The sequence below is a fragment of the Trachypithecus francoisi genome, unplaced genomic scaffold (assembly GCF_009764315.1).
Source record: "Trachypithecus francoisi isolate TF-2019V2 unplaced genomic scaffold, Tfra_2.0 Contig00164, whole genome shotgun sequence".
NCBI classification, from domain to species: domain Eukaryota; kingdom Metazoa; phylum Chordata; class Mammalia; order Primates; family Cercopithecidae; genus Trachypithecus; species Trachypithecus francoisi.
Window position 1 is genome coordinate 117,222 of NW_022680497.1, and position 13,502 is coordinate 130,723.

The 13,502-nt window shown below is 39.7% G+C and overlaps 1 long non-coding RNA gene across 5 annotated transcripts in view; it reads left to right on the plus strand.

Moving 5' to 3' along the window:
• LOC117072455 overlaps positions 1-13,502 on the plus strand; it is a 128,829-nt gene that overhangs the window by 85,518 nt on the left and 29,809 nt on the right. For all 5 annotated transcript variants that reach the window (XR_004432819.1, XR_004432809.1, XR_004432812.1 and 2 more), the window contains one exon: positions 877-1,042. This is a non-coding gene — a long non-coding RNA (uncharacterized LOC117072455). The remainder of the gene's footprint in view (positions 1-876; positions 1,043-13,502) is intronic.

A 13,502-nucleotide genomic window follows, 5' to 3' on the forward strand; every position in this document is an offset into this window, starting at 1 on the left:
GCGCACCTGTAGTCCCAGGTACCTGGGAGGCTGAGGCAGGAGAATCACTTGAATGCAGGAGAATCACTTGAACCCAGGAGGCAGAAGTTGCAGTGAGCCAAGATCGCACCACTGCCCTCCAGCCTGGTGACAGAGTGAGATTCCGTCTTAAAAAAAAAAAAAAAAAAAAAGAATGATGCAACAGAAGAAGAATGCATCATCTCTGGTTTGGTTTATTTGGTATTTGCATTAATACTCTGACTCTCTAAAAACCTTCGGAAATAAATCATTCAGGATAATGGAGTTTTTTGGATAGATAAAGTTCTAAGAACTTAATTTCAAAGTTTTATTTGAAACCTTCTTTATGGAAAACTTTCCTGGATGGATTAATAATTTTATTTCAATGTCTTCTTAAATTTCTTCTTAAACAGATGCCATTACAAGTGAATTCAACTTTTTCTTGCACAATTAAATAATTCTTTATAATTTTACATGATTGTTCTATTGATACACAGTGCTATATATTTTTAAATAGGCTTATGTTTATCTTTTTGAACTCCTACATCTGTTCTGCATTTTTTCCTATTTCTTTCATTGTAATCAGGCTTATAGACTTAACTTGCCTCAAGGAGAACATATGAACACCTCCTTAAAGCTGTTACTGAAAATCTGACGTGAGAAGATTAATACACATCTTAAAATTACTGTTAAGGCCATTTTTAGGCCTCTGTAGGCCGACCTGGCACATGCATTTGCCAGCTTGCCCTTCTATGCTTTTCCAGTCACCTGCACCAAATTCCACATGAAACACCTGGAGATATTATAAAGCATTTCCTGTAATTTTTTCCTGTAAATCATTGAAAAACACCAGTAACAGACGTTTTCCCCCTTGTACAGAGGCGGAAGCAGGTTCAGGGAGCTGAGGTGACTTGCCTGAGATCTGACAGCAACTTAGAAATCTGAGCTCTCTGAACCATGTCCACACTGGAAGGCTTTCAGGAAAAGCCTGTGCCAGGCATTTTCATTGGCTGACCTAAGCTGTGAGAAAGTACCTGGAAGAATGGTTGGTTGGCTTTGTTGTTTATTCTTGTTTTTATTTATTTCCAATATTTATTTCCAAAACACATAGTGATAATCTGGCTGCTTTACACCAGAGAGTTGTTTTTTCCTTTCTTTTCTTTTTTTCCTTTTTTCTTTCTCTTTTCTTTTTCTTTTTTTTTTTTTTTCTTTTTTTTTTTTTTTTTTTTTTTTTTGAGACGGAGTCTCATTCTGTCGCCCAGGCTGAACTGCAGCGTCATGATCTCAACTCACTGTAACCTCTGCCTCCTGGGTTCAAGCAATTCTCCTGCCTCGGCCTCCGGAGTAGCTGGGACTACAGGCGCATGCTGCCACACTGGGTTAATTTTTGTATTTTAGTATAGACAGGTTTCACCATGTTGCCCAGGCTGGTCATGAACTCCTGAGCTTAGGCAATCCGCCTGCCTCAGCCTCCCAAAGTGCTGGGATTACAGGCCTGAGCCACCGTGCCTGGCCACCAGAGAGTTTTTGAGAGCAGTTTGTTTTGCCTTCTCAAGCAGGTCAGGGAAAGGAGGGAAAGAGATGGGCAGTAGTATGCAATTTGGACAGGAGCCTATTATGCCTGCCATGTCTGTGCATTTATCTGTCTACTTGTGTCATCTTCCTCTTTTCCTTATGGATTTGTAATTTCCTACTGATATAAGAACAAGTGATATCAACCTCTTTCTGACTATAAATTGCAAATTTCCTTTTCTCAGTTTCATTTGCAAACTCCTACATTTCTTCTGCATTTTTTTTCTATTTCTTTAGGAATACAAGAGTAGCAAATCCTAATTTGTGTGTGTGTGTGTTTTATAAAAAAGTTTTATGTTGTGTAAGTCATCAGTCTTTTTTCTTTTGTGGATATTTGACATTCTTATCTTCCCTATATCAAGATTATAAAGATATTTTAATTGACAATTTGTTTGTTTGTTTGTTTTTGAAATGGAGTCTTGCTCTGCCACCCAGGCTGGAGTGCAGTGGCACAATCTTGGCTCACTACAAGCTCCGCCTCCCGGGTTCATGCCATTCTTCTGCCTCAGCCTCCCCAGTAGCTGGGACTACAGGTGCCCGCCACCACACCCAGCTAATTTTTTTTTTTTTTTTGTATTTTTAGTAGAGACAGGGTTTCACCCTGTTAACCAGGATGGTCTCAATCTCCTGACCTCGTGATCTGCCCATCTCGGCCTCCCAAAGTGCTCGGATTACAGGCGTGAGCCATCGTGCCCAGCAAGTTATGTTTACATTTAAACTTTTGCTATTATTAGTGTCTTTTGATGCAAGGAGTAAGTTAGGAATCAAGTTTTGTTTTTGTCTGCCAAATGCTTGGTTTCCTTATACTAGTGATTAAAATATCCAAAATTTCTCCATTGTTTAAAATGCTAAACTCTCACATACATAGTTATATTTCTTTTTGTCTCATTGTAACTAATATGTCTATTTATTCTGCTTATTCCTCACTGTTTAACTTTTGTACTATAGCTATCATTTTAAAATACATTAAGGCAAATCTCACTACTCTTCTTTTAAATTATTTTCCTGGGCAGGATGTTAGATTGGTGTCCACCCCAACTTAAGGCAGATAATTCTACATTTTGAATAATTTATTTCCTGTTATTAGCAGGAGGGATAAAAAAGAAAATTGCTTTGGGAAGTAGATAATTTGGCTTTTATTTAGTATTGAAGGCAGCTTTCTGCTGAGAACTCATTTATCAGTGCTTAGTGTCCCCAGGAGTAAGTACTGGGCTTAAATGCTTAGCATCTCAGAGTCAGAAGGATCTTAGAGATCACCTAATCCAGGCTTGTTATTTTCCAGATGAGGAAGTTAAGCTCCAGGAATAAGAAGGAACTTGCCCAAAAATTCATAGGCAAGTAGTGTCACTAGAGCCACACTAAAACAAAATAAAAATGTGAAAAAAGAAAATACTGGGTTTTAAAAAAATGAACATTTCAAAATAAGATTCACAGTGATTTTTGTGGTTTCCAAACAAAAACTTTTTTAATTCATCTATTCCAAATGCATTTTTATAAAGTACCCTCTAGGTACTCTCCTAAGCACTGAAGGTATCAAAACTCCTCGCCTCTTCTCAGAAGAATTAATTACATTGCTCTACAATGCTCTCTTATTCCTCTGCCCATTCAGTGGTTAAAACCTGGGTCCCATTATGTTTAAATACTTTGTTTCAAGGTCTGTCCCCCCCAGACATATTTTAAGCAGGAGTTGTTCCTTATTGTTAAATTTTTTTCTAGAACTTTATACTCTTTCCTTTTCACTTACTTCTCCACTCAGAGATCTTACATTCTCCATTTATTTACCATCCTAATCCTAATGAAGTTCCACAATTTCGTGGAAAGTTCCTCTCCCATTCTTGTCATCTTTTCCATGTCCTCTGGCTCTCACAGTCTCAGCCTTCCCACTTGCAGCATGAAAAGCTGGCCCAGCCGTTGTGGAAGGTTTTACACAGAGGTAGTACTTTGGTTGTTTGACACCTTCCCATCGCTTGTGTAGTCTCTTGTCCAGAGACAGAGCTTTGGTTGTTTGACACCCTTTACATTGCTGGTACACCTGAGTGCCTGCTTAGCTCTTTGTGGTAAAGTAGCTTTCTCTTGACCTTCCTGAGAAGCAGTGACTATGCTAAGCACTCCAGCATGTTAGTAGGCTCCGTTTCCTAAAACGTTTGCTTAGTAGCCAAGTCCACTGTGGGAAAAAAACACATTTACAAATGCTAATGGGGTACCTAATGCTTGTGCTTGGGCCACTGCCAGGCACATGAGGCCAGTCTGGAGGTTGCTGACTCAATAGTGTTTCTGGTTCACTAGCACCAGTGTGGTCAGAACATGGTCAGGCTATTAGCGGCACATTCAGAAACAATCATTCAAGAATGAGGAAGAGGTTGAGCAAGCCCCCCTGCTGTCCACAGGTGGGAAAGGAGGTAACTGAGTGCTTGGCACTTTGCAGACTGGGGAGGATTTGGTACTGGGCTGTACGTTCCAGACCAGCTATTTTTAATACTATGTTCTTAGGCAGGAGTGTAGTTGAACCAAGTAGAACATTTCATTCTCATGCTCATCTCACTGCCTCTTCCCTGTGGCATGTGCACAACTCTTAGAAGCGTGTAGGTCCACAGATTCCAGATCTGAGAAGTGACTTTGGGAGATCATCTAACCCCATCAGAGATGAGGCTATTTTGTCATTCACAGATGAGGGACCTGAGAAACAGAGAGGTGATATGACCTGTAAATCAGAAGCAGAGTCAGAGCCAGGACCTAGGTACCCCCAATCTTCATGCGTTTTGTATATTCGCTGCATAATGTTCTCAAGTTCCCTGAAGCTTTTCCTATGGAAGAGTCTAGGCTACAGAAAGTGGTACTGTACGTTGGTTTTGAGCATAGGTGTAACATGAGCTTGAGTTGAATTTCTGCTTGACCTCATTAGAGACGAGGTCTTGTTTCTCCAAATCTAGAACAATCATTCTTAGGACAGCTAAAGACTGTCTGAGGATGAGCATGTGAAACACTTAGTACGATCCTTTGCTCATCGTCAGGGCTCATCAGCACCAGGAGGCAAGCCCTGACGATGAGCAAAATGTCACACTCGTTTCCACGCTCACAGCTACATTACAGAAGACCAAAAGCCCCATATCGACATATGTAGGATGAAATATTTCACTTTCATTGATTTACAATGACATAGACTTTCTTGTGTTCTCATTTCAAGGAGGACATGGGCAAATGGGAAATGACCCTGAAGTGAACAAAGAGGCTGCTGAGGGATTGAGCAAACTTTGTCTGAGGAGCAGCTGTGAGTTCTGGGGCTGTTCAGAACAAAGAAGGGAATGTTCAGGACAGCATGACTGGTGTCTTCAGAGACATAAAGGGTTAGCACAGAGAAGAGAGATGAAACTGCATTTCTATGGTTTTGTAAAAGGTGTTTTATACTTTTAGGTGACAGTTATTCTTTGTCTGGTTCGAACTGAGGAGCTCAATGCTGAGAACACAAAGAGTAAACAAACCCAGCCTGGGGTTAACAACTCATAGTCTCAACAAAGAATAGGTTAACAAATATGGAGGATCCAACAGGCTCATGGTGACAAGGCGACAATGTTCTTTTTCTAGTGAGAGAAGGTTGATTCAGTAAGACCTGATGTGTCAAGGAGAGTGCTGATGAGCTCAGGCTTCTGTGGGCCTGAGAGTTGGGGGAAGGACAGAACAGCTGGCATTTTGTTTTCTCACCAAAGATTAAGAGAATAGCAGTGCTCTAACCCAAGCTTGTCTGTGCAGTGACCTTCTTTTCTCCAGTGTACCCTGATGGGAAGCACTCAGGGTCCTTGACTGCAACAAGGTGCAGAAGAATTTTGCAAGAGATTCACGTAAAATATAACTCTCTGTTTTTCTCTGTTCTCCTCCTCTTTCTCTTCTTTCTTCTCCTTCTTTTTCTCTCCCTTTTCCCCTACTTCTCTGCTATTTTTCTTTCCTTAAAATGTCAACCATCATTATGTTGAACTTAATTTTTCTCACTTTCCCCCAGTGATTTCCCTCAGGATTTACAAAAAGTAGTGGCCCTAAATATTCCTAGATCCAAAGCAGATTTTCTCTGGCTCTAACTTGTTAAGTGGAAATCATGGTTTGAAGTAAATCACCCCAATTTTGACCCCTACATGGGGTAGGCTCAGTGCAAGGGCAACAGAGGCACTGTTTTTTCTTGTGTGTGGGCTGTCATTAAAATTCTCTCAATTCCTTTGTCAGAGACCAATTTGTTTCTGATCCCCAAGGACATTTGGGCTTTAACTACAACTTGTGCTTAATGCATGAGTTGAAACTCTTAATCAAGTTCTGGAAGAAAAATCAAAGGCTTTTACAGAAGAAATCACGTGTATTGAGAAACAACCGAAGCATCTGTTTTTTAAAAAAACTAAATATCTTGTTTGGTTTTTGAATATTAAGGAAGTTGGCATTTGATATGAGAAGGGAAGAATTAGAGAGACAAGAAAGAAGAGGTGGAATAAATTGAAGAGAAGGAGGCAATTTTTGCACTGTGGTAACTGAGAGAGAATTCTGCAAATGTAAGGGCCATCTACCAGGTTTACTGGGTAATGCTATTTTGACATTTCTCATGTGCCCATGGTTTCTTCATTTGTAAAGTGAGTAGTTTGTGTTAGATGATCCCTGAAGGCTTTAGTAATTGTTAATCAATGCACTTAGATGAGGAATCAAAATGCTAATTACTTACAAATGTATGATTTTGTGACTGAAAAACTGTTGAGGAGTAATTACGAAAAAATCAAAACCAGTAAGAGTTCAACCTGTGGGCTAGTGATACATTCAGTATACAAAATCAATAGCTTTCTCTATGCAAACAGTATCCAATTATAAAATACAATGAAAGAAGAATGTGACTCAAATAAAAATAATGATTTAAATTAGTTATTTTTATAATTAAGTTACAAAATGTTTTAGATTTATATGAAGAAACTTCTTGAATATCAAAAAGATACATGAAAATGAGACAAAAATATTTGAAGTAAAATTCTGTTCTTAGGAAGGCTCAATAGTCCACATATCTTTTTTTCCCTTAAAACCTGTAGTTTCAATTTCATGTCAGTTAAAGAAGCAATGAAATTATTTTAACTTGATAAAGTAATTCAAAAGTTAGTAATTCTGATAAAGACTGGTAGAAACTACATTCATTAAAAGCACATGGTACTGGCACAGGGAGAGACAGGAAAGTAGAGGAGAATGGAATCCATTGGATGAGCTAGGAATGCCTGGGCATTTGATACGTGGCAAGGCTGGCATTTGCCCTGCAGTGAGTGTGCAGAATGTGCTGTGTGTTCTCTGTAGGATGTTCGGCTGTCCTCCAGAATCAAGATGGGCCTAGCATTTTAAATTCCTTAGAATCCTGCATAATTTTGTTTCTTTACTGTACAGACTCAGATTTCTAAGAGAACGGTGACATGAACCCAGACATGTGCCTTTTGTGTGAGATAGCATATGGCGAGCGACGACATTTCTGCAGGCTCAGGAAATTTATACTTCTGGATGCAGCAAGAAACAGTTTCTATGTCATTGCTGGGAAGACAAGTCTGGCATGGCTTTTCAGAACAGCCTTTATCCTAAGGCTGAAAAACTAACAGGAACAGAGAAATAATTAGGTAAACACACAAAACAAATGTCTTTTAGGGAAATCCAACATGAACTACATAAAAAGTGATCACTGTGCATATTTTGGCTGCTAGATGAGCAAACACAAAGTAAAAAGTAAGCCAGAAACAATTCTTGCAATATCTATGATAAAGGACGTTAAATATGCACCGAGTTTTAGAAATCAGTAAGTACAGATGAGTGACCCAGCAGAAAAATAGCTAACAAGAAATAAAAATATCTAATGAACATTCAAAAAAAGCTTATTCTCAGAAATAATTTTTACAAGGTATGGTGAGACAAGTGGGAATATTATATTCACTAATATGATTGACAAAGATTAAAACAATTAATAATAATTAATATTGGTAAGAATATTGATAGTTAAAAGATACTTCCATACATTTCAGGAAGAGGAAAAAAGTGGGTGAACAGTTTCTAAAGTGGGCAATTGGCCAGGTGAGGTGGCTCATGCCTTTAATCTCAGCATTTTGGGAGGCTGAGGTGGGTGGATCACGAGGTCAGGAGTTTGAGATAAGCCTGGCCAATATAGTGAAACTCCATTTCTACTAAAAATACAAAAAATAGCTGGATGTGGTGGCATGTGCCTGTAGTCCCAGCTACTTGGGAGGCTGAGGCAGGAGAATCGCTTGAACCTGGGAGGCAGAGGTTGCAGTGAGCTGAGATCACACCACTGCACTCCAGCCTTGGGCAAAAGAGTGAGACTCCATCTCAAAAATAAATAAATGAATGAGTAAAAATCAAACTTGAAATATGCATAGCTTTGACATTGCATTTCTAGGAATTTTTACAAAGTAGTAGGCATATACATTTTTAAAGATATATGTAGAGTCATATAAATATATGAGGCAAATATAGATGAACAAATATTAAATAACCTCTGAGCTAATATTTAAATATGAAAAACATGCAATGGAGCTGGCTATGAAGTATGATCCTGTATTTGAAATTTGAGACAGATATTTACACGATTTATTTGCAAAGGGAATTAATTAAAATGCTTTGAATAATAAATGGTGGTTATAGTTGAAGGGAGATGCTACAGGGATTTTCTACCTTCCTTTTTTTTTTTTTTTTTTTTTTACATTTCTCTATTATTTGGAATTTTGTAATATGTAAGTATTATTTTTTAAAATTGGAAGAATAATAGATTTAGGTGCAAGCAAATTACAACATTCAAATTCTAGGACTGACTTGAGTTTATTTTTCCACTAACTTTTAACCAACTCTTTCTTCCTTTAATGAAGATTCTCTAGGGAGGTTGTAATGAACCAATTGCCATATTGGATCATCCTTTTAAGAAGTCTGAACCATCTAGTCAAGTTGCCTCAAAATCTTTTCCAATTACTTTCCTCACCTGTGAAGGACCCTCCTTATTCTATTGTTTTGGCAGCTTGACTCTCAGCCCCACCACTTGCCTACAGGCCTCTACGTCACCTTGATACCATTCTCCTACGAGGTGGTTAGAGGACAGCGTCATACCCACGTGTTGAGGAAAACCAGGGCAAGTGTCAGCTGGGAGTTAGGGAGCAGGAGAGGTGGACCCTGCTGTGATGCAGGAGCAGGATCTTGGAATAGTGAGATGTTGATCTCTGTATAATCTTCACATCACTGCAAGTGCCTCTGACAGAACATTAGCCGTCTAACTTTGTCTTCTTGTTTCTTCCCATCAGGTCTTCAAGAACCTCAGTTCTTTAACAATGAGACTCCACATTTTCCTCACTGCTCTTTTTGCCATCTTCCAGGTACTACCCGGTAAATACCAACACCATGGCCCTTTCTTATTATCATTATCGCTCCAATGCACTCCAGCCTGGGCAACAGAGTGAGACTCCATCTCGAAAGAAATATTATTTAGTTTATATCTAAATATATGATATTATATATATATTATAATAATATCATTATTTAGTTTTTTCCTCTCCCGAAATCAACAGTTGGAAGGTTAAGGATTAGGGGGCTACTCAGAGGTCATCACTACACCCCAAAATAACTTACTAAAAAGGTGAAAGAAATTCTTCTGTAACTGGCTGCTGTGTCTTCATGATGTCAAAAGTCCTGTTAGGTCACTATCTTTGACTTTTCTGCTTTCCCCCAATGAACTGGATGATGTGAGGACCAAATCTATTGACTCACATGATCAGTATAAACTGGGGTGGAGACAAAGATTTTTGTATTTGCCTTGACCAGAGACCCGGTGCCACTCATGACAGTGGTGACTTGAGTTTGCCTGGACAGGGCTTCTATCTTAAGAGACTGTGAGAGTTGGACCAGGTCATGTGGGGTAGGGGAGCAGGGGTGCCTGGAGACATGGACCAGGTGATAGGTATTGATTGTACTGCACCCCTGACACATGGACCAACACTTGTTTATTCCCAAGGGAGGAAAGATGTTTTGGTCAGTAGTTACATCAACAACAATGGGATCTTATGGGAGATTGAGAAGGTGAAGGGAGGAGAGGCTGAGGGCTTGGAATCAAACCCACTTCATGTTGGTGTTTAGTTGGGAAAGGTGGAGATTTCATCCACATGGTGAGCTCTCTTGCTTTCCTCCTCAGACTTTTGGCTTCATACAAACATCTTTCCATTTTTCAGGCATCACTAGGGCACTCCATTTTGAAAGACCCTGCTACCTTAGAGGTGGGATCTGTCTGAAGCGAGGAACACCGAATTGTGAGCCTTTCAGAGGACCCTGCAGAGCTTTCACCGTTTGCTGTAAAATAAGGAGAAGCTGATGGAGAAGCCTGGTAAGGAACATAGGCACAGGATCTGAAGGGTGGCTCCTTTAGTCCAGATGAGAGCAAACATTACTCAAGTCCACGGAACTGATTGTTGTCATTAGGACTGATTAAAGAAAGAGATGTTTCCCATGAAGGGATAGGCATTGGGTAGGAGAAAATTATAATTAAACTTGTATTATGTTTTAAAGTTTGCAAAGCATTTTATTAACATAACATACTTAATCCTTAAACCCGTTTTGGTTTATGAACTCCGTTTTGCAGATGTGGAAACCAAAACTCAGCTAGGTTAAATAACTTGCCCAAGATCACACAGTCTAAGACTTTTCTTTTCAGTGGTTTGGCGACACTTTATCTGCATGGAAGGGAGAGTGGATATGAAAAAATTTACTACAGTTTGGGGAGGAGATGTGAGGACAGAGCTGGGCTTGGGACCCCCTGCAGTGGGTGTTGTGCTGAGTAGGAGGAAGCTACTGAGGGTACACAGTGCTGGGAACGTTGCTGTGTTGGGATGTACGGGTGGAAGGCACACCTCTCCAGAGAGACCACTCAGAGTAGCCAGTCCCACATTCAGATGTAGGCAGAAGTCTGTTGAGAGGTAGGAATTCCACTTGCAGGTCAGAGGCTTCTGCTGCGAGGCTGGAGTCCTGGGGCAGTTGTGATTATTGTGTGTCTTCCTTGGCCACTTTTCTTGTCCAGATCTTGGCATCAGCTCTGGTGTCCTGAGCAAGTCTTCCCTCCACTACAAGCATCTGTTTCCTGCTCTGGTGAGGGAGTTAGCTTAGAGATGACCATTGCTTTCTGTAATTTACAATGCAAGTTTGGGGTGGGAGGATGGAGATAGAAAATACTGCAAGGTGCCTGGGAAGGTAGAGGACAAAAAGAAAGATGAGATAACTAACATGCAGCAAAAACCTAAACAATCATATGGAAAGAAGAGTTTGGCTGACATTGTGATGACTAACAAACAGAACCATTGGTCAGGTCTCATCAATGAGCAACTACAGAAAGTTCAGCACAGGTTTGCAAATGAACAATGAGTAAGGATATCCAAGTAAAGATACAGACATTAACTTCTCCAATTGTTTTTTCATTGGCACTGGCTTCCTATACAGTCTGTCTACAGGGATTATTACAGGATTTTGAATATTTTTGGTGCCTATGAACTTGGTTCACAGCATGCTGTCAGAACGCTTTATCCGTCTATCAGGAAAATGATCTACTATTACCACAAGAGTTTAGGAATCAGTTAGTAATTTAGAAATAACTCAGTCTCTTACTTATATTTCTTCACTATGAAATGAAAACCTTCTTTGTTCTTCCATATATTTTTCTCAGTATTCACAGATTCACCATCATCTCTCTCCATACTTTTGGAAAAATCCCAGCTCTAGCCTCTGTTTCTATTTCCTTTTCTTGCTTCCTGTTTCTTCTTGATTCAAGCACATAGGATTGGTCCAGTGGTGGTAGAACAAACCTCAGGGACGAGGGGAGGGAAAGGAAACAATCCTAGTGGGAAAAAACCTAGTGGTAACACTTGGTCGTGGATGAAGAAAGAGGAGAGCCTGAGAACACCAAATGTGAATGTTTTATGTGCGTATTGTCACATTTGTGATAATGTTGTTCACGGTCAATCAGTAGAGCGAGGTAGAATTCTGATTTGCCTCCCCATATTGCCTGACTACTCAGAGAAAATTAATGATTATGTTAACTTTCATCCATTGATTTTTGTCCACAAACATTTACCTAGCAGGGAACAAAGCAATAAAAAATTCCTACCTTCATGGTATTTAGATTATAATACGGAGATAGAAAATAAACACTAGAAACAAGTGAAATATTTAATACATTATTTTATGTGCAAAATTTGAGAAAAACATTGCAAAGAAAAAGGATGTAAAGTATGGAGGAGTATATGACAAGATGTCCAGGTAGGACCTCATAGAGCAACACATGAGTGATAAAGATCAGTTTTCAATACTCAACTCTGTTTTATGTGGGTTTTACTTAGGTGATTGTTCTGAATCTGAGGCTATGTTCATTCTTGGGCATCCCCGGGGATTACTGGGTCTCCTAAAATATATAGCCAGATTTTGGAATATATTGATCTGAGTTTCTGCCCCATGCCTGTTGGCCCTATTGGCTTTCATTAAATAATGCTGTTCCTATCTTTTTATTTATGTATTTCACAGTATTCATTTGTTAATTGACAAGTGAAAAATTGTTTGTATTTATGGTGTACAACATAGTACTCTCTAAATGGAATAGTCAGTCAATCTCAGGGACTACCTTTCAGGAAAACCAGTGGCTCACATATATAACCTCAGCATTTTAGGAGGCCAAGACAGGTGAATTGCTTGAACCAAGTGTTCGAGCCCAGCCTGGGCAATAGAGCAAGTATCTATCTCTACAAAAACTTTAAAAAATTTAAAAATTAGCCGGGCCTTGTGGAATGCACCTGTCATCCCAGCTATTCGAGAGTCTGAGGTGGGAGACCTACTGGACTGCATTCCCAGGAGGTTAAGGCATTCTTAGTCACAGGATGAAGTGGATAATGGCACAAGATAAGGTCATAAAGACTTTGCTGATAAAACAGGTTGCAGTAAAGAAGCTGGCTAAAACCCACCAAAACCAAGATGGCCGTGAGAGTGACCTCTGGTCGTCTTCACTGCTACACTCCCACCAGCACCATGACAGTTTACAAATGCCGTGGTAACCTCAGGAAGTTGCCCTATATGGCCTACCAAGGGGCAGCGTAAATAAACTACCTCTTGTTGAGCATATAATCAAGAAATAACCATAACAACTAGCCCTGAGGGCTGCTCTGTCTATGGAGTAGCCATTCCTTTATTTCTTTATTTTCCTAATAAACTTGCTTTCACTTTACTCTGTGGACTCACCCTGAATTCTTTCTTGTGCGAAATCCAAGAATCCTCTCTTGAGGTATGGATCCAGACCCCTTTCCGGTAACATATGAATTCAGAAGCAATTAGGCTTCCCTATTATTTCAAGCTGGCTTCTTTCCCAAAACTTTGTAAGTAACTAGAATTCCCATGCATTTCTGGAATGCATGCATGAACTCACTGTGCAACCCTTGCTGACATCAGGGCACCAAAATGTCTACAAATATATTAATCATGACCTACGTGGCTAATGTGGTCCAAATTACCCTTAAGCTTCTACCTTAAGTTCCATAAATATCCCTAAGGAAAATCCACTGCAGCACGCTCAGTCCTTTCTTGCTGAAGCGCTCTGCTGCACTCTGCTGCAGCGTTCTTTCTATCTAATACAACTTTCATTTTCAAACCTAGTCTGATGATGTTAACCTTGATCCTCTGGCTAAGGTAGTGTTTCTCCTCCAGGGAAGTTCCTTGCTCCACACTGTACTCTTTGGAAGCAAGTCCCTAAGCTTAGGCTGTGCTTAAGGTGTGGGGAATTAGACTCCACTTCCTCGAAGCGGTGTATCTACCTAAGTTACTTGCAATGTTTCTGTATGGGAAATTTGTCTCTTCTCGTCATCTATTTATTGAATAACTTATTTATATCGATATAAACATGGATATTATTT